Raw genomic sequence first — 24,545 nt, forward strand, 5'->3', positions numbered from 1 at the left:
TGGCTGTAACTCCATGTGTTAGCTTACAACACTCAGTGGCTATCATTTAATGTGGGACAAAGTCATACAGTCTCCTATTAATGGTATCCACTCTACCATGGAGGTGCCTAATTTGATTCAAAGTCAGTATAGCTACATATGCTTTCAATTATTTTTGTCACTTTAAAGTATCAATTATTGGTTTCCTTTTTAATATTCATTTTCTTTTAATGCTCTGCTGATAATTTTTTCTATGTTTCCAAGTTTAAGAATTTTACTCCACCGTTTTCTTAACTGGTGTTTGCTTATGTATTAATTTATGTCAGTTTATAACAGTGTTTCTCAACCTTGGACATCATGGCTCCCTTTGGGGCATCAAAAGACCCTATCACAGAACTGGCCTAAGACTGGCAGAAAGTGCAGATATTTATGTTATAATTCATATCAGGAACAGAAATACAGTTATGAATTGGCAGTGATAATAATTTTATAGTTGGGATATGACCACATCATGAGAAACTGTATTAAAGCGTCACAGCATTAGGAAGGTTGGTTCAGGTCAATATCTCTTGTAACCAAGGCTTGCCTCACACTATGTAATTGAGAATTGCTTTGAACACCTAATCCTGCCTCTGCCTTCCAGTGCTGGAAAGAGAGTCCTGCAACTCCTTCCAGTCTGGGCCTTCACTGGTCTGTGGGAAGGAAAAAGAGACCAGAGAATGAGTATCCTCCAACTTCTCTAGATTTTATTGTGTATTTACAAATGAGGTGGAACTTGTGTAAGAATTGAGTTCACTGACCAACTATAAAGCAGGTGTAGTCACAGCAGAGAGGATGAGCAAGAAAGAGGGTGAAAACTTTCCTGCTGTGATAGTAGTTGACCTTAGCAATGAGTAGTGAGGTAATCAATGTTACAAGATCAATAAATGTTCTGACTGGCCATTTCTTGGGTCCACAGACCAGGCAATCAAGAATCTGGACAAAAAATTGATATTTTGTGAAACCAAACTAGAGTAATTACATCATTTGAACCTAAGAAATAGAACTGGATAGAATGGTGTTTACCTGCCTAACATGACTGTGTTTTCCAGTTTAAGATGTATACCCCAGGAGAAATGGTGTGAGAAGAACTTGGTGTCCTCTAATACAGATCCCTGGTTCTGGAGCACATGGCCTATTTCAACTTTTTAACAATATGTTTTGGGATTATATTTACATTATTATCACTGTGTCTTTCCTGCTTTCATACCCTCCCATAGACCCTTCATTGTGTTCTAATCCATGGCTTCTTTTTGTTTAAAAACGGTTACTGTTTGAATGTGACCTGTATTTGGTTGCAGGACTTCTCCGCTATGAAGCAAGAGGTTGGTTGCAGTGGACATTGAGTATGTAAAGAACTGTGTACCCAAAGGACCCTGTGCATGGGAAAAACACATTAAGTGCTCTAAGAGATTAGAGAATTTTACTAAACTACCAAATCTCCTGGTTAGTGTCCTACCCAATCACAGTGTGGAAGGACCCACCTGGGAGGGTTTTTTTCTCTCTGAGTCCTTTGAACTCTGCTCACCCAATAGGGAAACTGCTAATGTAGCTGATGAGGGTGCTTCCAAGTTCTTTCCAGGATTCTCCACTTGTTCTGCTCTAGGCAGCTGTAAGAAAGTCCAAGCCATGCCATGGTGAGTGTAGCATGTTCAGAGCATGTCTGCTGAACTGTCATTTCTGCAGGGACTTGGATGAACCATGATCCAGACTGTGGTTTTGTTGGTCCATGTGGTGACCTGGGCAGTAGTCCTTGTCCTCTGAGCCTTTATTTTTATGGATTTCCTGGATATGTGGAGACTGCGTCTCTGGCATGGGAAGATATAGTGCTTGTAATATCACTGTCCAGTGTGCACACATGGCCCAGTTTTTGTGTAATGGGAAGACAGATTGGAAAACTGTGTCTGAAAGTTCTGAACATTGCACTCCACTTGCAGGTTTGTCTCATAAATATTACAAATATTTTAGAAACTGGTAGAAAGATGGTGATATGGATTGTCTTTAAGCAATACATGGTTAGAATGCTTCTAACTTTGCTGCCACCAGCTATAATTAGTATAATTTGGTGAAGTTTAATTCCAGGGACAAAGGCAGTTTCTGATCTGCAGAAAATTCTCAACCATGCATGGTGTTGTTTGGGTGGATAGGGCAGAATCCATATCTTGTGCCATAATCCATGTGACTAGAAAGCATTCATAACTAATAAGAAGTCTTTGTGTCATGGTTTGGGAGCTGGTTGGTTGCCTAAATAAAAGCCTGCTCCATGCCCCCACTCATTCTGTCTCAAACTGGTTTTCTCTTTAGATGTTACTATTGCATATGTTATTTATACATCTATGCACATAAATAAATATGAGCTGCTGAGTCCATTTTTCATTTTTTCTATTTATATGATTTCAGTACAACCACTTTGTTTTGGATAACCAACTAGGAGCTCATCCATGGGGAACAGAATTCTCCCTCTCTATAGCCATTAGTTTCCCATAGTTCTTGGTCTCTGGAGAGGGTTCATTAGATGCCTTCAAACCTTCTATGTTACTATGTCTATTGGCCATGTTTTCTCTTCCACATGAGATCTTCTTGCAGGGCTCAGGGTCTGTCTACTTTGTCAGCTGTGGCTTTGGGTTCCTAGTTCCTGTATGAATGCAGGTCTGGAGTAGGTCTCCTCTCCCAGAGACATGTGGTTGTAGTGGATGGGCTGCCCTGCTGTCTCCTCTGGCCTTGATCTTAGAGCAGCTCTCCAGTTTAGCTGCCAAGTTCTCCCCATTCTACTACTTTCCTATAAACTGAGGTCACTACAGGATTCCCATATCCTCTGAGTCAGGCTAAAAATAGTGTCTGGAATTTCCAGGGAATAGGAATATCTGAGAGCACATTCTGTGGGTGTGTCTGTGAGGGACTTGCCTGAGGGATGCATGAAGAGATTGCAGTGCTTGTGAGGAGAGGACTGGAGGAATTTCTGTTGAGTTTGTCTCAGGGAGAGGGTGTGTTTAGTAGGTAATTTGGAGTCTTGGCCCAGGGAAGTAGGAATGCAGGGCTGCAAAAGCTCACAGGCCTTGTGCACCAATACTGCTCTTCTCTTGCCTATCTCAAATATCTGTGGAGCTGAAGGAGGTGTTCATGGAGTGTCACCTGGCCTGATTTTTTGCAGCCCTGGAACTAGTCTCTAGAAACTACAGGATTTAGATCTACCTGGACAAGGATTCAACCAAGGCTGATGATGAAACCCAGAGATGTGAAGTTTACAGTGTTACTGCTGTACTTGGAAGGAGTAGCTGGGTGCTAGGAACAGTGCAGGAGCAGCTTACCATTGTCATAGAGGTGAGAACGGGATGCAGAAAATGTGAGACAGAAATCCACCTACCTTTTTTTAAGGGTCTTCCTGCTACCAGGTTGCCTTTTGATTCATTAGTATCTTAGCCAATCTCCAGACCGTTGTTTGAGTCCATATGCCTTCCAAATACTTCCTGGTGCCCAGTTGCCATACATAGCTTTCCAGGGGGCCCCCATTGTCTCTGAACTTCAGATACTGCTAGAGTCTTGGATGTTCCTGAGACAGCGTGGGTGATCATCATAGGTGAGCTCCTTGGTAAAACTGGAAATAATATAAGGCAAATAATCTCATTACTGTTCTTTTGAGGCATTTGCTATTTTGTATTTAAAACTCTTGTTATATAGGCTATTATGGCTATTATGGAGCTTCTTAATATTTTAAATTATTGCTATTTCTATAGATTGTGGTTTTGGTCTGATGGAAAGAGTTGTGTTAATTACATTCAGAATGGCAAAGACCTGACAATAAGTGCTGGAGAAGAACTGGGGCAAAAGAGTAATGTCATGAGCAAGAATAATGTGTAGTTAGTGTGACAAAAATTATATTTTATGATGCTGATGGTCACCACATGAAGTTCACACTCCCAATTCCTAACTAAGTTTCTAAGACTCCTTCCTCAAGGTTGATTACATGTTCTAAGTATGTTTGCTCAAGGTCAGGTCTAGTCTCTAACAGACATCTGTTTTGAGGGTTAGGATTCTGAGGGAGAAATTACAGATACAGGGTAGATCAAGGTGTTGCCTTTCGAGATGTATAGAGCAGAGCATTGCTCTTGATTTCTGCTTATGTACTGTCTAGTGTGTGTCATGGGGTTCTGGGACTGTGTCTTCTTGTCATTAGTGAGTGATGTCACTAGTTACTTCTTATGAGGTACAGTTTTGGGTGTAGTGAAGTTACTGACTAAGCTATTTTTACTTGTCTAAAAAATCTTTCTTTTTTTTTTTGGTTTTTCGATACAGGGTTTCTCTGTGTAGCTTTGCGCCTTTTCCTGGAACTCACTTGGTAGCCCAGGCTGGCCTCGAACTCACAGAGATCCGCCTGGCTCTGCCTCCCGAGTGCTGGGATTAAAGGCGTGCGCCGCCGCCGCCGCCGCCCACCACCACCACCACCACCGCCTGGCTAAAAGATCTTTCTTATTATGCTAATTCCAGTTAGGTTTCAGATTCACATATACATTTTACCATGAATAGCGCATAATACACCAGGAGTCCTTGGAATGAATAATGGTATAGCTTTCATTATATACCAAAAACTGAGAAAAATAAAAGTTTAACCTGTGAAAGTTATTGGCAGCAAAGTTATTAAAACAGTCATCTCAAAAAACATAATTGATGTTGAAGAAGTGCACAACAAGACTCCCTATTCACTTTGAGGACAAGGAGCAACCTTGTCATTATTTCCACATTGGGTTAAATGTAAGCTAAGTATTTTACTTAATCTATCATGGGGTATTTGGTGGGCCCTACAAAAATTTTCAAGTTCTAATATTATGGTATAGAAACAAACTTATAATTTTAGTCTTTCTCAAAAGAAAGGGTTCATTGTTTTCTCACACTGGACATATCATACTTCTTTGTGAACATTAATACTTAGTACCTGTGGTAGTCTGGATGGAATTTTCCCCCATAAACTCATAGGGATTGGCAGTATTAGAAGGTGTGACTTTGTTGAAGGAAGTGTGTCACTGTGGAGGTGGGATTTTTGGTCTCATATATGTTTAAGCCATGTCCAGTGTCCCAGATTACCTGTAGATCATGGTGTAAATGCCCAGCTCCTTCTCTAGCACCATGTCTGCCTACATGCTGCTATGTTCACCATGATGATAATGAACTAAACCTCTTAAAATGTAAGCCACCCCATTAAATATTTTTCCTTTGTAAGAGTTAAGATGTTCATGGTGTCTCTTCACAACAAAGGAAGCCCTAACTTAGGCAGTACATGATTCATTACTCTTTAGAGAGGAAATCTTATGAGAAACACTGCTAATTTTACTTTTGATAGAATCATATTATCTATAGGCTTATGTAATTTCTCTTCATGTTTTATTAATATAAATCCTAGTAATCCACTATAGTCATTCATTATTTCATGTAACATACAACCACAGATATACAACTCAAAGTGTTGATAGCACAATAAATAACGTTAAAATTGTTTATCAACAATCTCCTTTTATTTTGATTCCATTAAAATTAAAAATAGAGTGATATTCTTAAAATTTCAATACTATACTTGGAACATTTTCAACTATTTTAGAAAAATATTCTTAATAATTCATTGGGTTACTGGTAGCTGGAATATTTACTTTTATAGGTATTGTTTGAGCTTCCACATTTGGAGTCTTAGCATTAATACAAAATCTGTAAATAGCTCAATTTACAAATAAATCAGTTAAAATATTTCTAAATTAGAAGAAGTTCAAGAAAAAATGGATAATTTCATAGAAGGGTTGGAAGGAGGGGAAACAACATAGGAATGTAAACAGTATAAATTTTCTCCCACTTCTAGATCTACTGAGGATAAGGGAATATAAAGACCATTGTTTGAAAGGTCCATCTTGCTCAGAAAACTGTCATGCTTTGAATAATGGGTCAATGGTATAGCATGAAATGTTTCCTGGGATTTGTTTTAAAATATTCAATAGACATTATCCATTAAACTATACAGTGTGAGGATTATGCTAGTTGGACCTTTCTAATGAGATCTTGTCTCAAACAACAAAGCAAAGTATATTCAACTGTGTGTGTGTGTGTGTGTGTGTGTGTGTGTGTGTGTGTTTCTGTGTGTTATTGAGGAATGTCTTACTATCATAGTCCCTTCATAGATCAAATGGCTTGAATTTAGGGAGAACTGCTTGTCTCTACTACCATACTAAGCTATATTTATTTCTGAGAATGATTTGACAGGGACCAGTGGCTGACATCTGAAATGACTTCAAGAGATGTTGTCCTGAACCATGAGACCTCTGCTGAGAAGACACTGGGACACTTCAATTCATTTTGGAAAATGATTTCAGGATGAGACAACACAAATCAAACATGAAATTTTATTTTGAGACAGGGTTTCTCCGTGTATCTCTAGCTGTCCTTGAACTCAGAATATAGATGAGGTTGGCCCCAAACTCCCAAAACTCTGCCTACTTCTGCTGCCCAATTATTGGAATAAAAGTTATGTGCCACATAATCCAATTGTTATTTTATTATTTATTTGCTTATGACAGTTTTTATCTGTGTGCTAATTTATGTGTGGATAAGCATGCACGTGTTTTGTGGTTTAGTTATAATAGTCAGAGAATATTTTGCTTCTTGGTCCTTTCCCTTCAGCATGTTTGAGACAGAGTCCTTAGTTTACTACCACATGTAAATAAACTTGCAAGATTTCTTCTGTCTGCCTTTTATCTTGCCTTAAAGTTACTGGATTAGAAGCATGCATGTGGCAACTGTTTTTATAAGACAGAAGTAAAGTGATAGTTGCAAGGTGAGTACTTTATTTGTCAAACCTTTTTAACAGCCCTGAATTTTATAGAGTAGAGATTTATGAGTGCATCTGTTTTGAGATTCAGTCTCACATTCTAACCCTGTCTTTCCTTGAACTCACTAAGTAGTAGATAGGCTAGGCCTGGATCTTGAAGAGACCCACCAGCTTCTCCTTCATGTGACCAGATGTGGATTAAAAAGAGACTTTTATGTTGCTGGAGTTTTCCTTGCCTGGCCCACGGTCAGGGCAAATCTCTCTCAGGCTGGAGAATTTCTCTCCAGCTCCCGCCACCAAGTCCCGTCAGTCCCAGAGCCCACTTATAAAATAAACACACAAATTCTTACATTATTTAAACTGCTTGGCCGTTAGCTCAGGCCTGTTATTGTCTAGCTCTTACTCTTATATTTAGCCCATTTCTATTAATCTTTACTTTGCCACATGGCTCATGGCTTACTGGTACCTTACATCTTCCTTGTCCTGATGGCGGCTGGCAGTGTCCCTCTCCCAGCCTTCCACTTCCCAGAATTCTTTTCCTTGTCCCGCCTATACTTCCTGCCTAGCCAATGGCCAATCAGTGATTTATTTACTGACCAATCAGCAACATACTTGACATACAGACCATCCCACAGCACTTCCCCTTTTCTTTTCTTAAAAAGGAAGGTTTTAACTTTAACATAGTAAAATTACATATAACAAAACAATTATCAAGCAAGAATTACAGTTACAATATTAAAGAAGAGATCCTATCTATCTTCTATTTGTAAGTTTAAGGTTTTATATCTAACTTATCTTTTATTATAACTAAGGAAAATTGTAAGTATCTAGTCTTTAACCACATCAAAGACCTCAGAAGGATATACTACTACCTGAGAAATGGAGAAGGATATAAGCAACTTTTAGGAGTCTTGTAGGGTAGACAGAGACAGCTGGCAGCCTGGACAGTCATTCAAAGTTCTCTTGTAAAGTTGGGGCATCTGTCTTCAGCCCACAGGCCTAGAGTCTCTTATTCACTTTTCTCTGTGTCCTGTAGAATGTCTGGCAGTTTTCTCTGCAAAGCAGGAACCTGAAGGACCATTTTGTCAAGCAAAGTTCAGTGGTCACCTTTGTATGGGTCCTGCATGTCCAGTTGATCAGGCAGTCCAGGCAAGAACAGTTTCTTGCCCAAATGGCTATTTTTGTCAAGGTGAAGATAAACTCCATATGGAGTGTCTTCGATGCCCATCCTCCTCTCTGAAGTAAATCGGTGCTGTCAGGAGCAGACATGTCTCACTGTCCAAAAAGTCTAAACTTTTAAAACATTTTAAATGCCATATTCTGTAGGTCTTTGAAGTGTTTGAAGACTACCTATCTATCTGAAATATATCTATGTATACCTAGAAGACTTAACTAACATGGCTACAAATATGATTATCATAGATGACTAATTATTAATCTATTTTTTAATTATCCATTATAATTTTAAATGAGTTACATAAACATAATACCTCAAACAAGAATAGAAATATATATACAGTATAACAAAATTAAGTTTAAACTTGTATCAATAAACTAAAATCTATAGCGATGTAAAACATTTTAAACAAGTTGTTACTCTTTAAAAGTAGGTTCATTAATCTACCCTTTCATCCTATCATATCTAAACTATCTCCTTTTTTTCTTTAGAAAGAGATTGTATTTATAATCAACCTGCTTTAAATAAAAATATTGGTTTTTCTCTGTCTCACACCAGAGGGCTCTTCTGATTTGGGACACAAGAATCTCTTAACCATTTTTTTTTGAGCAATATGTCTGGGTTTAGAGGGGGAGTGAGCCAATTCCATCTCTAAAGCCAGCTTGGTATATTTGGGAATTTGGGCGTAGCTTCTCTTACTACTTCCTGCTGGAGGGGAGCGCTGTATCTTATGGGGACACAAAGAAAATTTTAGGATCATGGAGTAGTCCATGAGGCTGTATCGTCTGAGCCAGTTGCCTTGAAACCATTCTGGATGTTGAGTCATCTGGGCCATGGTGTCATTGGAGACCTTTCAGGGGGTCTTGGCTGGTCAAACCTGATGTATCTTAATCTGGAACAAATCCATAGTCTCTGGCTTTCTGTGGAAACAAAAGCAGAGACTCTTTTCCAAAGCAACATATCCTTATATCCAAATTTTGAAGTCAAGGTACCTTTAAAATATACAATTTGGCATAACTCAACAGCTTTTACAATCAAATGTTTTTCTGCAGTTACGAATATCAAAGAGAACATAATCCAGATTCTCTGTGTGGCAGCCATCTTTACGTGGCTTATTTTTTTATATTAGCTTGAGCCTATTGCTTTAAACTGTAGCCTTCTAAGCCTGAAACGGCACTGGCGCTGTGGCTGCTGGTTCCGCCCACTTCAGCTTCCCAACATGGCGGTAGTCCGCTTTCCGCCAGCTCTGGGAGCCGTAACTCTCAGAAATAGTGGGTCTACACTTTTACCAAAGTAGCGTGTAGCCCAGAAACCTCTTTTTTTGTTTTGTACTAGCAAAGGCTAAATCCACCACACAGTTTAATGTGCTACTTGCAGAGGCCTCATTCCCACCATACTGCAGGTCGAGAGCGCACGCTAGGAACCCGCCAGTAGCTCAAACCGGCAGCTGCCGCTCATTTGAGAGAGACAATTAGGAAGCTGTTTTTAGTTCCATTTTAGAATCTTTTTTCTAAGTTTTTAGGTGGAAACTCTTGCCACCACGTTGGACGCCATTTGTTGCTGGAGTTTTCCTTGCCTGGCCCACGGTCAGGGCAAATCTCTCTCAGGCTGGAGAATTTCTCTCCAGCTCCCGCCACCAAGTCCCGTCAGTCCCAGAGCCCACTTATAAAATAAACACACAAATTCTTACATTATTTAAACTGCTTGGCCGTTAGCTCAGGCCTGTTATTGTCTAGCTCTTACTCTTATATTTAGCCCATTTCTATTAATCTTTACTTTGCCACATGGCTCATGGCTTACTGGTACCTTACATCTTCCTTGTCCTGATGGCGGCTGGCAGTGTCCCTCTCCCAGCCTTCCACTTCCCAGAATTCTTTTCCTTGTCCCGCCTATACTTCCTGCCTAGCCAATGGTCAATCAGTGATTTATTTACTGACCAATCAGCAACACACTTGACATACAGACCATCCCACAGCACTTTTATTATGGATTTAACACAGATATTGGTAGGTAATAAGAACTTTGGGAAAGTGTCATTTTGTGAGGGAGAGTTACACTTAATTAATACAGAGCCTTGTTACAGTTTGGGGGACATTGTGAGTTCCAGTTCAGTGAGTTTTTTGGGGGAGCTCCTCTCTCTTTCTGTGTTTCTCTCTCTTCTCTGTGTCTCTCTGCCTCTTTGTCTCTGTCTCTCCTTTTTTATACAAAAAGGAGTAGAAGTACCAATCCAGAGACATGTAAAAAAACATTTCATGGCTAGAGCTATGTAAGCCCTTTGAGAATGAAGCTGCACCTGTCTGAAACAGAGCTACAGGATTTGTTGTCTTTCCACACTGTGTCCACATTTCAATCTTTCTTTTTTATTTTTATTTATTCTTCTGGCATACAATACATCCCAACTGCAGTTTTCCCTACCACAATTTCTCCAATCCTCTCCATTGTTCTCTTCACCACATCCACACTTCCTCCATTTCCTTTCAGAACAGAACAGCTTTCCAGGGTTATCAACCAAACCCTGCATAACAAGTGACAATAAGAGTAGGGAGGAACCCTCCTATCAAGGCAGGATGAAGCAAGCTAGTAGGAGTTAAAGAATGTCAAAGCAGGCAAAGAAGTCAGAGACACACCACCCACTTCTACTGTTAGGAGTTGGACAAAAACACCAAGCTATACAATGGTAACACATATTCAGGGGAACAGGTGTGGACACATGCAGGTAGTAAATGCATTTTCTGTCTCTGTGAGCCAATGTGAGCTCTGCTTAGCAGATTTTCTGGGCTATGTTCTCTTCTGTCCTTTTAGTTAAAAAAATTTGTTTGATAATCCTTTTAGGGATTTGAGCTGAGAGTTTCCTCCTTCTATTTTTATTATTCTAATGTTTGGTCTTTTAATAGTGTTCCACATTTCCTGGATCTTATGTTTCAGGAAATCTTTAGATATAACATTTTCTTTCATCAATATAGCCATATTTTCTATCATATCTTTAAAGCCTGAAATTCTCATGCCATGTTTTGTAATCTTTAGTGAAGCTTGACTCTGTAGTTCCTGCTTGAATACCTAGATTTTCATTTCTAGAATTTCTTCAGTTTGCATTTTTTAATTGCTTCTGTTTCCATTATCAGGTCTTGAAGAGGTCATTCATTACCATAAACTGTTTTTTGTCTTTGGCTTTCTTTAACAGATTTGTTAATTTTTTCCTATATTACATTTATCCTTTCTATAAAGGGATTCAATTCACTTCCTCTTTAAGAACTCCCATCATCTTTATAATGTTTGTCTTAATTGTCCTTTACCTGTGATGCAATGTCCAGGGTGTGCTGTAGTAGGATAGCAGGAATCTGGTAGTGAAAAATTGCTCCAGCTCTTCTTGGTTATGTTCTTATTCTGGTGTCCAGGTATCTGGATTTGAGGTGATTGTGGCTCTAGGTGCTGATTTCTCAGTTTGTCTTTTTTGGATGGGTGTTTTATTCCTTGGTTTGTATTCTGTCATTGTTCTTCTCTTCTTTGTGGTCTATGATTGAATAAGGGTTCTCATCTCAAGTGGGGCCTTGAAATCTTGTGGTGTTACCTTTGTTCCAGCAGAGAGTATCTGCCCAAGTTTGTGGATAACCAAAGGGAGGAGAAGAGAAAGTTTGGAGATGGGGTTGAGGGGGCATTGAGAAAATAGGGGAAGTCTATGGGCAGGTGACCTACATAGATATCTGGCAGATTTTGTGTCCTTTGTTAGAGAAAGAATTAAACCCAAGTTGGAGGCAAAAAAACAGAGATGAAGAGAGAAGTGGGATAGAGAATATTGTTAGGGGATTATTGAAAGACTGCAGGATGTCCAAAAGTGAGCAGCTTTTTGGATTTCTGGTGGCTGGCATGGCCTCTGGCCCAACAGAGCATCTTTACCTCAGGTTGCCCATCTGTTCTTCTGACTGATGTGGCTTGCCTTTGAGCAGAGGATATCCATCCAATTTGGGGTTGGAGATATGGACTTGGGAGTGCAGCTGTAGGGTTGATGGAGGATTGTATGTATGGAAATATGTGGATGGTGAAAGTTTCATGGGCTGGTGACCTGGCTACCTAATCTTCTGGCTGGTGTGATATGCACATGAGCCGGGGATGTCTGCTTTTGTTGGTTCCAGGAACACAGTCACATTCCTTTTTTTTCTGAATGGGAATATATACTGTGGCATTATTTGTTGGAAATCCTTGTCTCTTAATTTGTACAAGATGTGATAGGCAAGAGATTATCTTGAGTGTCAAAAAAAATGAACATTTGAGCTGTTTGGGGCTGTTACACTCTATGAGGATCATTGTACTAAGATTAAATGCATTTCCCTTTTTCTTTTTCTCTTGGTATTTATTCTTCTCTGATACAATACATCCTAACTTGCAGCTTCCTTCCCCTTTCTCCACTCCTTCTAGTCACCACCCTGAAATCCTCATTCCTCCAAATCCACTGATACTCTGTTTTCCTTCAGAAAATAGTAGGCCTCTCAGGGATATCAACCAAACACATCATAACAAGGTGCAATCAGGCTAGGAACAAACCCTCATATCAAGGCTGGACAAGGTAACCCAATAGGAGGAAAGGGGTCCCAAGAGCAAGCAAAAGAGCCAGACACCAGGACTCCTACATTTAGTAGTCCCACAAACACACCAAGGTAAACAACTATAGAATATATGCAGATGACCTGGCACAGAACCATACAGGCTTCATGATTGCCACTTCAATTTCTCTGAACCCCTATGCACCCTGCTTTGTTGATTCTATGGGCCAATATCTCCTTGTTTCCACAACCCTTCTGTATCCTACAATATTCATTCCCTCCTTCCATAGGATTCTTAGAGCTCATCCTCATGTTTGGATAGGGATCTCTGCATGTGCTCCCATCATCTACTGAAAGAAGCCTCTCTGATGACAATTAGGCTAGTCACAAATCTTTGATTATAACAGAATATAGTTATACATCATCTCATTGTATTTTCCTTGGTCGGTTTTACTTGGTCCTTTCCTAGTTTTCTGGACCATCCTATTGCAGCTCTTATCCATCTAGGCTTTGTAAGGCATGAGCCTCCTTTCATAGCTTGGGCATCAATTTAGACTAGTCATTCATTGGTTAGACACTCTGAGCCACCATTGCTCCAGCATATCTTTCAGGCAGGACATGTGTTAGCTGAGTGTTTTGTGTCTAGCTTGGTGTCCCAATCCTACCACTGGGAGTGTTGTGTGGTTACAGAAGATGGTTGGTTCAGCCTCTGTATTCTTTTTGTTTGTTTGTTTGTTTTTTCTCTGTGTAGCTTTTGGAGCCTGTCTTAGAACTCACTTTTTAGAGAAAGCTGGCCTCAAACTCACAGAGATCTGCCTGCCTCTGCTTTCTGACTACTGGGATTAAAGGTATGTGCTATCATTACCCAGCCAGCTTCTGAATTTTTGATAACTAGGACTCCTCACTAGGGTCACCCTATTAGGTTCATGAAGTTTGCATTGCACTGTGTCCATGTCTCCTGCTAAAATCTCCCCTAATCCAGTTATTTCTCCCTGTCTTCTCCACTGTCCCTTCCTTACTCACCTGACCAATCCTGTTCCCATCTTCAAATGCCTCGAGTTCACCCACAAAATCTATTCTATGTACTTCTCCCAGTGAGATTCATGCATATACCCTAGAGCTGCTCTTCTTACTTAGCCTCTATGCATCTGTGGATTGTACTGTGATTAACTATGTTTATTGTGAGTGTACTTTACTTAACAGCTAATTTTCATGTATCAGTGAGTACAACATGTTTGTCTATGTGCTTCTAGGTTTTCTCACGAAAGATAATAAAGAACTCTAGAAACTAAACAACAAACCAAATAATGCAATTATAATGGGGTATACCTCTAAATAGAATTCTCAGTAGAAGAATCTAAAGTGGCTGAGAAACACTTGAAAAAATGTTCAAAATTCTTAGCCATCAGGCAAATGCATATTGAAAGGACTCTGAACTTTCATCTTACACTTGTAAGAATGGCTAAGATCAATAACACAAGTGACAGCAAATGTTAGAAAGGATATGGAGCAAGGGAATTCATTGCTGTCACAGGTTCAAATTTATACAGGCACTGTGGAAATCAATATGATATCCTCAGATAATTGGGAATCAAGCTACCTCAAGATCCAGTTATACCACTTTTGTGCATATACCCACTGTTACTCTTCCATCTTACCACAAGGACAATTGCTCATCTAGGTTCTATCTGTCTTGGATATGATTACATAGACTATTCTGGGATTCTACTCAGAGGCAGATGTACCTGCACCTGGCTTTGCAGTGTTGTGATTAAAGTCGTTATCCAATGGCTTGTCTATCTTATTTCTTCTTTGTAGTTAGTTCATACAATTTCTCTCATTGCCCCTCCTGCAGGGCATCAACGGGTTCTCGACCACCCTAAGGACGGAATGATAGGGACAGGAGATACAAAGAAAATACACCAAGTCTAGATTCTGATCAAGGTACCACTTTATTTTTCTCCAAGAGGGTTTATATAGTTCCTGCAGGGTGGAGGGAGCAAGAAGCTGTTATTTGCATAAGGTGGGGCAAGCTAACAGGATGTTTGTATAAGATGTTTTCAGGGTGAAAGGGTCAAGTACTCTGCCTCAATGTCCTGTTGCTAGGCAACCTGACTGTAAAATGATCTAGTTGCCTGTCCTTAGAAATTCTGTCCTTGTCCCTGACATCTCCTCCTTCTTAGTAATAAATCTAAGGGCCAACATAAACCAGGTTTGAATGGTCTAAAAGGAGGGCTCTGAAAGATGCTTTGCATGGAGGATTACAGAGGCCCTGTCCCTCTAAAGGTTGAGAAAAAAGGCTCCAGGAGGGAATGTCTCTCCAGACTCAAGCATCACAGGCGTCTCCATAGTGCACTAATCAATGGACCATGCAGTGTTTTGAGGGAGTGGAAATGGGTAAGCGCAAGGTTGCTACTGCACAGCCACTATGCAAAAAGGCACATAATCCAGGCTCTCGGGATTTTGGTGTACCATGGTCCCCAGCCTGTGCAGTCCCAGCTGCACTCCAATCATATCTTGAGTGACCCTTTTTCCCACACACAGGCACAGCCTTCCCCGAGTGAAGGGGTCTGTGTGGGAAATCTCTCCTCAGGGGAAATTTCAACCCTGGGTGTAGAGAGCTGCAGGAAGCTGCACTCTTAAGATGGAGCTGGCTCCCGCCCCCCGCCCTCCCGGTGGCGAGCACTCTTTGTTTCAAGCAGCATTTTATTTGGCTTGGTTTCAGATTTTGGCTTGCTAAGGCATACGTGTACCTATCCAGGAATCCCATGTGGCGCATGGGGGCTGGTGGACTGAGACCTATATAAGGCTGGGGGGGGCTCTCCCCAGGGGTAGAAGAACAAAGAAACAGATTAAGGGTCCTGAATAAAACAGCTTGAAGAAGAGCTCTGTGTCGAGTCTTTCTTGCTGGTCGAGTTAGACGCGACACCTGGGATCCTGCATATCAAAGCAGTGGTAATGAACCTGGAACTGCCTGGGCCACAGGTCTGTTATTTGGCTTTGGATGAACCGAGTGAGCCAGGAAAGTGCCCATGGCCCAAAGGTAAGGACCAGGAGCAGGCCTACAACAGGTCCTAGAAGGGGGGAAAGAAGGGTCATTAGCCCAGGGGAGTTGGAAAAACAATTCTGGAACCACCCAAGCTCTTGTTCTCCTTTTCTTTTTTTTCTTTTTCTAGTCCTTTTCTAACCTACCATACTGTTCCTGACTACCCCTGGGTGGTCTGTAAAGAAGCAACATTCTTCTTTGAGCCCAGTACAAAGGCCACCTTGTTGTAGAAAGAGGAGATCCAGGCCTCTCCTGCTCTGTAAAACTACCTCAGCTAGGGAGGAAATGGATGACTCGAGGGCAGAAATTCTCTGTTAAAATTGGGCAATATCCTTGTCTATGGACAGTCGAAGTTCAGAGTAATGTTGGTTGGACAGGACCAGAGAGGCAATTCCTGTGCCTGTTCCCATTGCTCCAACCCCCAGAAGGACTGCTAAGGTGATAGCAGTAACAGGCTCCTGTCAAGGTAGTCATTTCAGCGTGGCTTCTCTTCCTAGAGATCTAGGAATTGATCTGAGGAATAATAGGTTAGTCTAGGTGGAAGAGATCTAAGTGCCCTGAGTGGCATCTCTGGTGCTACCCTGTTTGCTGTGCTACCTACCAGCCACAGGCTGTGTCAAGCTGGCCCAACATGGCTGTGACCACCTGTGACACCAAGGCCAGCAGGTCCGACAAGGCTTTCTGACACCTTGGATGAAAATTCAGCACTGCCCTTGGAAACATGACCCCTGCTGTCAGACTGGATTTGTGACAAGCAATGTCCCTGCTCAGCCCAGAACATGATTGACTATGGGACTTGTATACTGTGTGAAAGGTCTCAAACACAGTTTGCTGTAAAGTTCCCACTGTCCCCTGACAGGAACTCTGAGCAGAGTGATAACAGGGCTAAAGGGCTGGTGGGCATTGCTGTGGGCGAGGACAACAGCCAGGAGGGCTTGCCTGAGGGACAGCATTTGAAACAGAATTAGTTTCCTCAGGAGAGGGGCTATCTCTCCTGGGCAGATCAGGTATATTTACAACTCTAACCAAGCTTTCTGGTAACCATCTGGGAGCAGAGTGTATCTGGTCAAGAATGCAGGCCGAATCTCGTCCCCAAATAAGGACCAGGTCGGGGCCCTTCCAAAGCCCCATGAGGGGATCTCGCCACATGGCTAGTGGCCGGGTGGCATCTGGAGAAGGGTGCCAGTGCCTGTCAGCGGCAGAGTGCCATGCAGCATCTAAGGTGAGGAAGCTGAGAACAAACAGAGCATGGCTCAATTGATCTCTGGGGGAGGTAAAATGAAGGTTAGTAGACTTGAAGAGAGCCAACCAGGTCTTTAGGTTCTGGTGGGCTCGTTTTATTATGCCCTGTCCCTGGGAATTGTAAGGTATCCCTGTGGTATGAATAATTTGTAGACTATCACAAAATGTTTTGAAGTCTGTGTTGGTATAAGCAGGACCATTGTCTGTCTTTATCTTAGCTGGTTTTCCCAAGGCAGAAAAGGCAAGAATCAGGTGAGAAAAAACATCCTTGTGTGGCTTCCCCAGCATGAGGAGAGGTGAAGATAAAGCCACTAATGGTATCTATAGAGACATGGGGCAATGAGTAACATCTGTCTGCCACATTTGGTTGGGAAGGAAGCCTTGAGGGTTGACTCCCAAGTGTGGGGCAGGGTGAGAAACAACACAAGAGGGACGTTGTTTGACAATTTCTCTGGCCTGTTGTTTAGAGATCTTAAAAAAGTCAGAGGGCCTGGGAATTTAAATAGTGGATCTTATGGGCAGTTTGTGCCTGTAAGACTGAGCCGACCATGACAGGGAAAGTCAGCCTGGTGGCAGCATCGGCCTGTGCATTGCCATCAGTTAACGGTCCAGGAAGATCACTATGGGCTCTAATATGGCCTATAAAATTGAGTGTTGGCAAGTCAGGATAAGCTGTTGAATCTGGGAGAAAAGTGGGGTGGCGTTGGAGGTAGGCCTTATGGCTGGAGAGGTTTCTGACAAGATGATGGAAAAGGGAATATAGGCACTATCTGTATAGATATTAATAGGGTGATCAGAATAGGTCTGAAAAACCTTTAAAATTTCTGAAAGTTCAACCAACTGCGCTGACGGGAAAGGTGTTAGGAAAGAGGTCGGGCGGCCTTGGGCCACAAAGGCTGCAGCACCATTAGCAGAACCATCTTCCATCTTACCACAAGGACTATTGCTCATCTAGGTTCTATCTGTCTGGGACCTGATTACATAGACTATTTTTGCATTCAACTCAGAGGCAGATATACCTGCACCTGGCTTTAGAGTGTTGGGATTAAAGTTGTTAGCCAATAGCTTGTCTATCTTATTTCTTCTTTGTAGTTAGTTCATACAATTTCACTCATTGCCCTGTCTGCAGGGCTTCAATGGGTTCTCGACCACCCTAAGGACGGAATGATAGGGACAGAAGATACAAAAGAAATGCACCAAGTCTAGATTCTGATCAAGGTGCCACTTTATTTTTCTCCAAGAGGGTTTATATAGTTCCTGCAGGGTGGGCGGAGCAAGAAGCTGTTATTTGCATAAGGTGAGGCAGACTAACAGGATGTTTGTATAGGATGTTTACAGGGTGAAAGGGTCAAGGGCTCTGCCTCGATGTCCTGTTGCTAGGCAACCTGACTGTAAGATGATCTAGTTGCCTGTCCTTAGAGATTCTGTCCTTGTCCCTGACATTGTCAGGGCCTTGGAAGGCTAGAATGTTAGTCAAAGATAAGGAGGCAATTTAGAGAACTCTGGTTCATTGACCAGCTGAAGAAACAGCCTTTGCATCAGTTGGATTAGTTTATATCAGCTTTCATGAAGTTCAGAGCTCATAGTCACATGGAGCAGGTTGTCATTAACAATTGATGCTTGGATGGGTCTGTCACCAAAGTGCAAACCTGTGGAAACAGATATAAACTAGGAACAGAAATAAAAATGTGTGACCTTATTTGGAAGTTTTAGACCCATATAATGCAAGCCTTTATGTCATCAGAAGTTTATATTTCTCAGACCCTTGTCAGGACCATCCAACTTGTCAAACAATACCTGAATAGGGGAGTGTGGATTAAGAAGAGACAAATAGAAAAAACAGAGACATACAAGAAAGGAAAAGACATAGGATAGATTTGGGAGGACTATCACTGAATACTGTTGTATCCAGTTTATTCTACCCAGTGCTTATATACAGCTGAGCAATAGACAAGAGAGCATCTGCAAAGCATACCACATTGTTACAGACTTCTTTATCTGAAGGTTCTTTGGGTTCAAGGAGCAGTTAAGCCACTTCCCTGCAGCACAGATCTTAAAAGGTCTTATTAATAAAAAACCACAAGACAGATATTGGGGTAAAAGCTAGAAGATTAGAGAGGCAGAGAGCAAGCTACTACATCTTAGCTCTATGAAATCCTGTGCCAAAAGAGAGAGTTAGCTCCTCTATGCACCCTGCCTTATCACTTACTCTCTTCAGAAACTCTCAACATAGTTACTGAATCTCAGTATGCAAAAAAAAGTGGTCCTACATATTGAAACTGCAGAATTTATCCCTGATGAGTCAGAATTAACTTTGTTATTTATTCATTTACTAGACATAATCAGAAACAGGAAGTATCCCTTATATATAACTCAAATCCAATACCATATGTGTCTGTCAGGCCGTTTAGCACAAGAAAATGAGGAGATTGATCAACTATTTATAAGAAATGTACAGGAGGCCTCAGAGTTTCATAAAAAATCATGTCAATTGTGAGGTTTTAAAAAAGGATTTTTCCATAACCTGGAAACAAGCTAAGGAAATTATATGGAAATATCCTAGTTGTTCATTTTACAATCAGACTCCGCTACCCAAAGGATGTAACCCAAAGGGCACTCAGAGGAATGAAATCTGGCAGATGGATGCATTTCATTTTGTAGAACTTGGAAAATTGAAACATGTGCACCACACCATTGATACCTACTCAGGATTTCCATGAGCAACTGCTCTGAGTTTCAAAAAGATTGATTCTGTAATCCAGAAATTGCTAGAAGTTTTGGCCATCATGGGTACGCCTATATATGTTAAACCTAACAATATCTAGCCTATGTCTCTGGTAAAATAAAAAGTTTTTTGCTTATTACAGTATAAAACATATTACAGGTATACCACGCAATGCTATAGGAGAAACAGTCAGAGAAACATCAAATTGAACTCTAAAGGGTATGCTAAATAAACAAAAAGGAGCAACAAAATCCCCCAGAAATAGATTACATAATGCTTTATTAACTTTGTACTTTCTCAATGCTAATGAGAAAGGAACAATAGCTGCGGAGAGACATTGGATAATAGAAAAAAAACTACAGAGTTAAATTAGCCTGTATATTTTAAGGATGTGCTGACCTAAGAATGGAAACCAGGATATATGTTACGTTGGGGATGAGGTTTTGCTTTTGTTTCTATCAGAGAAGGTAAGCTATAAATACCATCAAAATTGATAAAGGGCCGGGCGGTGGTGGCGGCGCATGCCTTTAATCCAAGCACTCGGGAGGCAGAGCCAGGCTAATCTTTGTGAGTTCAAGGCCAGCCAGGTCTACAGAGCGAGATCCAGGAAAGGCACAAAGCTACACAGAGAAACCCTGTCTTAAAAAAAACCAATAAAAAAATTATGGGCTTGGGGATTTAGCTCAGTAGTAGAGTGCTTGCCTAGTATGCATAAGGCCCTGGGTTTGATCCTCAGCTCCAGAAAAAAAATTGATAAAAGTTCTATTTGAACAAGACAGACCTCTTAATTAGAAGAGGTGATAGTTCCTCAACCAACATGAACATCCAATTTAAAGTAACTTGGCCTATTACATCACACATAAAATTCATAAGTCTTCCTAAATGTTTGTTTTTGTTCTTCTCTGCAAACAGTTATCACAAATGGTGTTTATATAGTCCCAGATCAATTAAAAATTAAAGCTGGCTTTGGAGTTGGATAATGACTCTCTCCTTCTTTAAAGCCAAGCATGTTGTTAAAAAGAAAATGCATAATCTCTGTATCATGTCAGAAGAATCAACTGATATGGGGCAGAAGAAAGCCAAAATTAAGAGACGATTCTATTGCCACTGTTCTCATAATGCTTTGATGCTATTTTGATTCTTTAAACTTTCCTTAAAGTATGAATTTTATATCAAAATTTATATATATATATATATATATATATATATATATATATATTTGTAACTCAACATAAATCCAGTTACTCTGAACCTGATAGAAGAGAAAGTAGGAAGTAGTCTTAAACACACTGGCATAGGAGATCACTTCCTAAATATAACACCAGTATCATAGTCACTGAGAGAAACAATCAATCAATGGGACCTCTTATACCAGAGAAGCTTTTGTAGAGAAAAGGACACAGTCAACAAGACAAAGTGACAGCCTACAAAATGGGAAAAGATCTTCACCAACCCCACATCTGACAGAGGGCTGATATCCAGAATATATAAAGAACTCAATAAATTAGACATCAAAATGCCCAACAGTCCAATTAAGAAATGGGCTATAGAGCTAAACAGAGAATTCTCAACAGAGGAAGCTCAAATGGCTGAAAGGTATTTAAGGAATTGCTCAACCTCCCTAATCAGCAGGGAAATGCAAATCAAAAGACTGTGAGATACCACATTACACCCATCAGAATGGCTAAGATCAAAAACACTGGAGAGGATGTGGAGCAAGGGAAACACTCCTACATTGTTGGTGGGAATGCAAGCTTGTACTTTTCCACTTTAGAAATGAATATGGTGATTTCTTAGAAAATTGGGACTCAATCTCTCCCAAACACAGCTATACCACTCTTGGGCATATACCCAAGGAATGCTCAGTCATACCACAGGGGCACATGCTCAGCTATGTTCATAGCAGTATTATTTGTAATAGCCAGAACCTGGAAACAACCTAGATGCCCTTCAACTGAAGAATGGATAAATAAAATGTGATACATATACACAATGGAGTACTACTCAACAGAGAAAAACAATGACATCATGAGGTTTGCAGGCAAATGCATGGATTTAGAAAAAAAATCATCCTGAGTGAGGTAACCCATACTCCGAAAGACAAATATGGTATGTATCCACTCATAGAAGGATAACAGATGTAAAACAAAAGATGACTAGAGTGCTACTCACAACTCCAGGGAGGCTACCTAGAAAACAGGACCCTAAGAAAGACACAGGGATCACCCAACAACAGAGAAATGGATGAGGTCTACATAAGCAAACTGGACGTGAGGGGAGTTAATGAAGGGCAAGTGTCGGGAGAAAGAAAGCTTAGGGGAGCAGGAGGTCCCAGCTGGATCAGGAACAGAGAGGGAGAACAAGGAAAAAGAGACCAAGATAAATGAAGACCCCATGGGAATAGGAAGAAAAAAAGTGCTAGAGAAGTCCCCAGAAATCAACAAAGATACCTCCACAATAGACTGCTGGCAATGGTCAAGAGAAAGCCCGAACTGACCTTCTCTGGTGATCAGATGGCTAAACACCCTAACTGTCATGCTAGAACTCTCCTCCAATGACTGATGGAAGTGGATGCAGAGATCCATGGCCAGACCTAAGGTGGAGCTCCAGGTGTCCAATCAGTGAGAGAGAAGAGGGATTGTATGAGCAAGAGATATTGAGACCATCACTGGAAAAAGCACAGGGACAAATAGCCAAACTAGGGGAAAGACATGAACTATGAACCAATAGCTGAGGAGCCCCCAACTGGATCTTGCCCTCTGGATAAGTGAGACAGTTGATTAGCTTGAACTATTTAGGAGGCCCCCAGGCAGTGGGACCAGAACCTGTCCTTAATGCATGAGCTGGTTTTTTTGGAGCCCAGAGCCTATGCTTGGACTCTTTGCTCAGCCTGGGTGAAGGGAGGAGGGGACTGGACCTGCCTCCACTGAATCTACCAGGCTGAGCTGAATCCCCAGGGGAGTCCTTGCACTGGAGCAGATGGGAATGGGGGGTGGATTAGGGGGAGAGTGAAAGGGGGGACCGGTAGTAGGGAGGACAGGGGAATAAATGGCTGATACGTAAAATTAAATTAATTATAAAATTAAAGAAAATGAAGTGCTTCTTACATCAAAGTGCTAAATGAAAAAAATCAGTTTTTGCAAGCTTTGCTTACTGTGATGTCTGCCCCCAGCATGTAACAGGATCCTCTTAAACTTTGATTTTTTTTCCAGTGGAAAAACTTTTACAACTCCCAAACATATTCTGTTACAGCAGTTTATTTAAAAATTTTTCTCCCATTTAAATTGGGGTGGTTCACTTCCACTCAAACAAACAGATGTTCCAAATAAGAATAGCAAGACAGAGAAGAAAATATTAGTAGCTGGACTCAATACATACTACATGAGTTATAGTAAGTCACCAAAATCGTTTACGTGCTTTTATTAAAATACAGCATTGGGCACAGCTGGCATTTATTTGTTATTAGATTAGCCAGATAAGGATTAGAATTCTGAGATTGGAACAGGCAAACACAACTCTATATTTAGGATCAAACACATTGATTTCTACCTTCCCTCTCCATCTTCTTTACTTTTAGCATCTGAAAGTGGCTAATCAATAAAGAATAGCTAGCTGGTGAGTCTTTCCAAATGGCAAAGGACACGAGCCACGCACAATATTTGGTAATGGTCATGAAGAGAAGTGTCAATTTTTTTCAACCAATTTAAGTGATTCTCTGCTCTAAAGCATAATTTTTAGCATTTTTGTAAGTTTAATATCTGATTCCTTTGTTCCCAGAAAGAGATGTTCTCCAGAAACAGATGTGCAGTTTAGGTTATATAAATGCTAGCTTGTAACCCCACACACAAAAAGAAACAAGAAAAAAAACAAAGTCCCACTTATGAAGGAAGTGATTTTGTAAGTCATTCCTTGTGACAGCCCCCATCTCCATGGTGTATCCCAACCCATCTTTCTCCAGGTAGAAGAAACTGGCATGCAGAGAGGCTAAACTGCCAAAGACATAACCAAGAATTTCTTGTGTGTGCCTGCTGTCCTGCCCTTGTTTTGCACTCTGTTCCTCAGACCTGCATTCTAAAGCTTTACCTGTGGCTATTTCAGACCTTATTCTCCTTGGATAACCTTTCATGTAGCTCAAAAGGGCCTGTTTCATGTCCTAGGAGAGAAGGAAAAAAATCAAAGTGACTTTTCACATCTGATAAAGTTTATTTACTTTCAAAGGAGGAAATTGGTCAAAGATCCGTTTACAGAAACCTTGTTGAAGAGGCACAGAAGTTAGCGTGATACCAACAAGTTTTCACAGGGATCTACGTACATCAGCCCTGGAGTGAATCTCCAACATAAGATAAACTAGTGGACACATTGCCAGTCATTACTTACACGCCCACATACCTGGAATTTATGGTGCTACATTGTTCTCAGCTTTTAGGAGCCTCTTCTGACCTCCAAGGAAGGACATAGCATAAGATTGAAATTCATTGTCAAGGCAGTGAATTCAGACCCAGTTCCCCATATCTGAAAATTCCAATGGTCAGGAAATTCAAGGAAAAATACATTCATTGAAGTGAAGCTTGTTGTATATAACACATTAGAAGAATTTAGCATGGTACTTGTTATGGCAAGACAATTTCAGGGGACACTTATTGACAGGGTGAAGTGGTTTGTGAGTCTTTGGGTGTCTCTGGGTCTTTGTAAAACTTTGACAGGGAAACACAGGTTGGGTTCAGGAGGAAGTAGAATCTCTTCTTCTGAGACAGATAAGGTGCTGTTGAACATTTCGTGAAACACACATCTCACTGACTTGTGAAAACTCCTCTGTCATATAGTGCTTTCTTAATATCTTTATTGCACTGAATTATCAGGTACAGCAACGTAGAATGGGAAAAATTGATCATAGCCCACAATTCCAGGTAATAGTTCCATTTTTGGAAAATCAGGATAGGAACTCAGCTAATCATATCATATCCACAGCCAAGAGCAGAGATAAACAAATGTAC

The 24,545-nt window shown here is 40.8% G+C and overlaps 1 long non-coding RNA gene across 1 annotated transcript in view; it reads right to left on the reverse strand.

Moving 5' to 3' along the window:
- Nucleotides 1-24,048, reverse strand: part of LOC131901069 (uncharacterized) — a 124,867-nt gene extending 100,819 nt beyond the window's left edge. Inside the window, exons 1-2 of the long non-coding RNA XR_009376330.1 lie at nucleotides 23,941-24,048; nucleotides 23,652-23,704 (exon numbers count right to left, since the gene is read on the reverse strand). This is a non-coding gene — a long non-coding RNA (uncharacterized LOC131901069). The remainder of the gene's footprint in view (nucleotides 1-23,651; nucleotides 23,705-23,940) is intronic.
- Between the last annotated feature and the right edge of the window lie 497 nt (nucleotides 24,049-24,545).

The sequence above is a fragment of the Peromyscus eremicus genome, unplaced genomic scaffold (genome assembly GCF_949786415.1).
Source record: "Peromyscus eremicus unplaced genomic scaffold, PerEre_H2_v1 PerEre#2#chrX_unloc_2, whole genome shotgun sequence".
Taxonomy (NCBI): Eukaryota; Metazoa; Chordata; class Mammalia; order Rodentia; family Cricetidae; genus Peromyscus; species Peromyscus eremicus.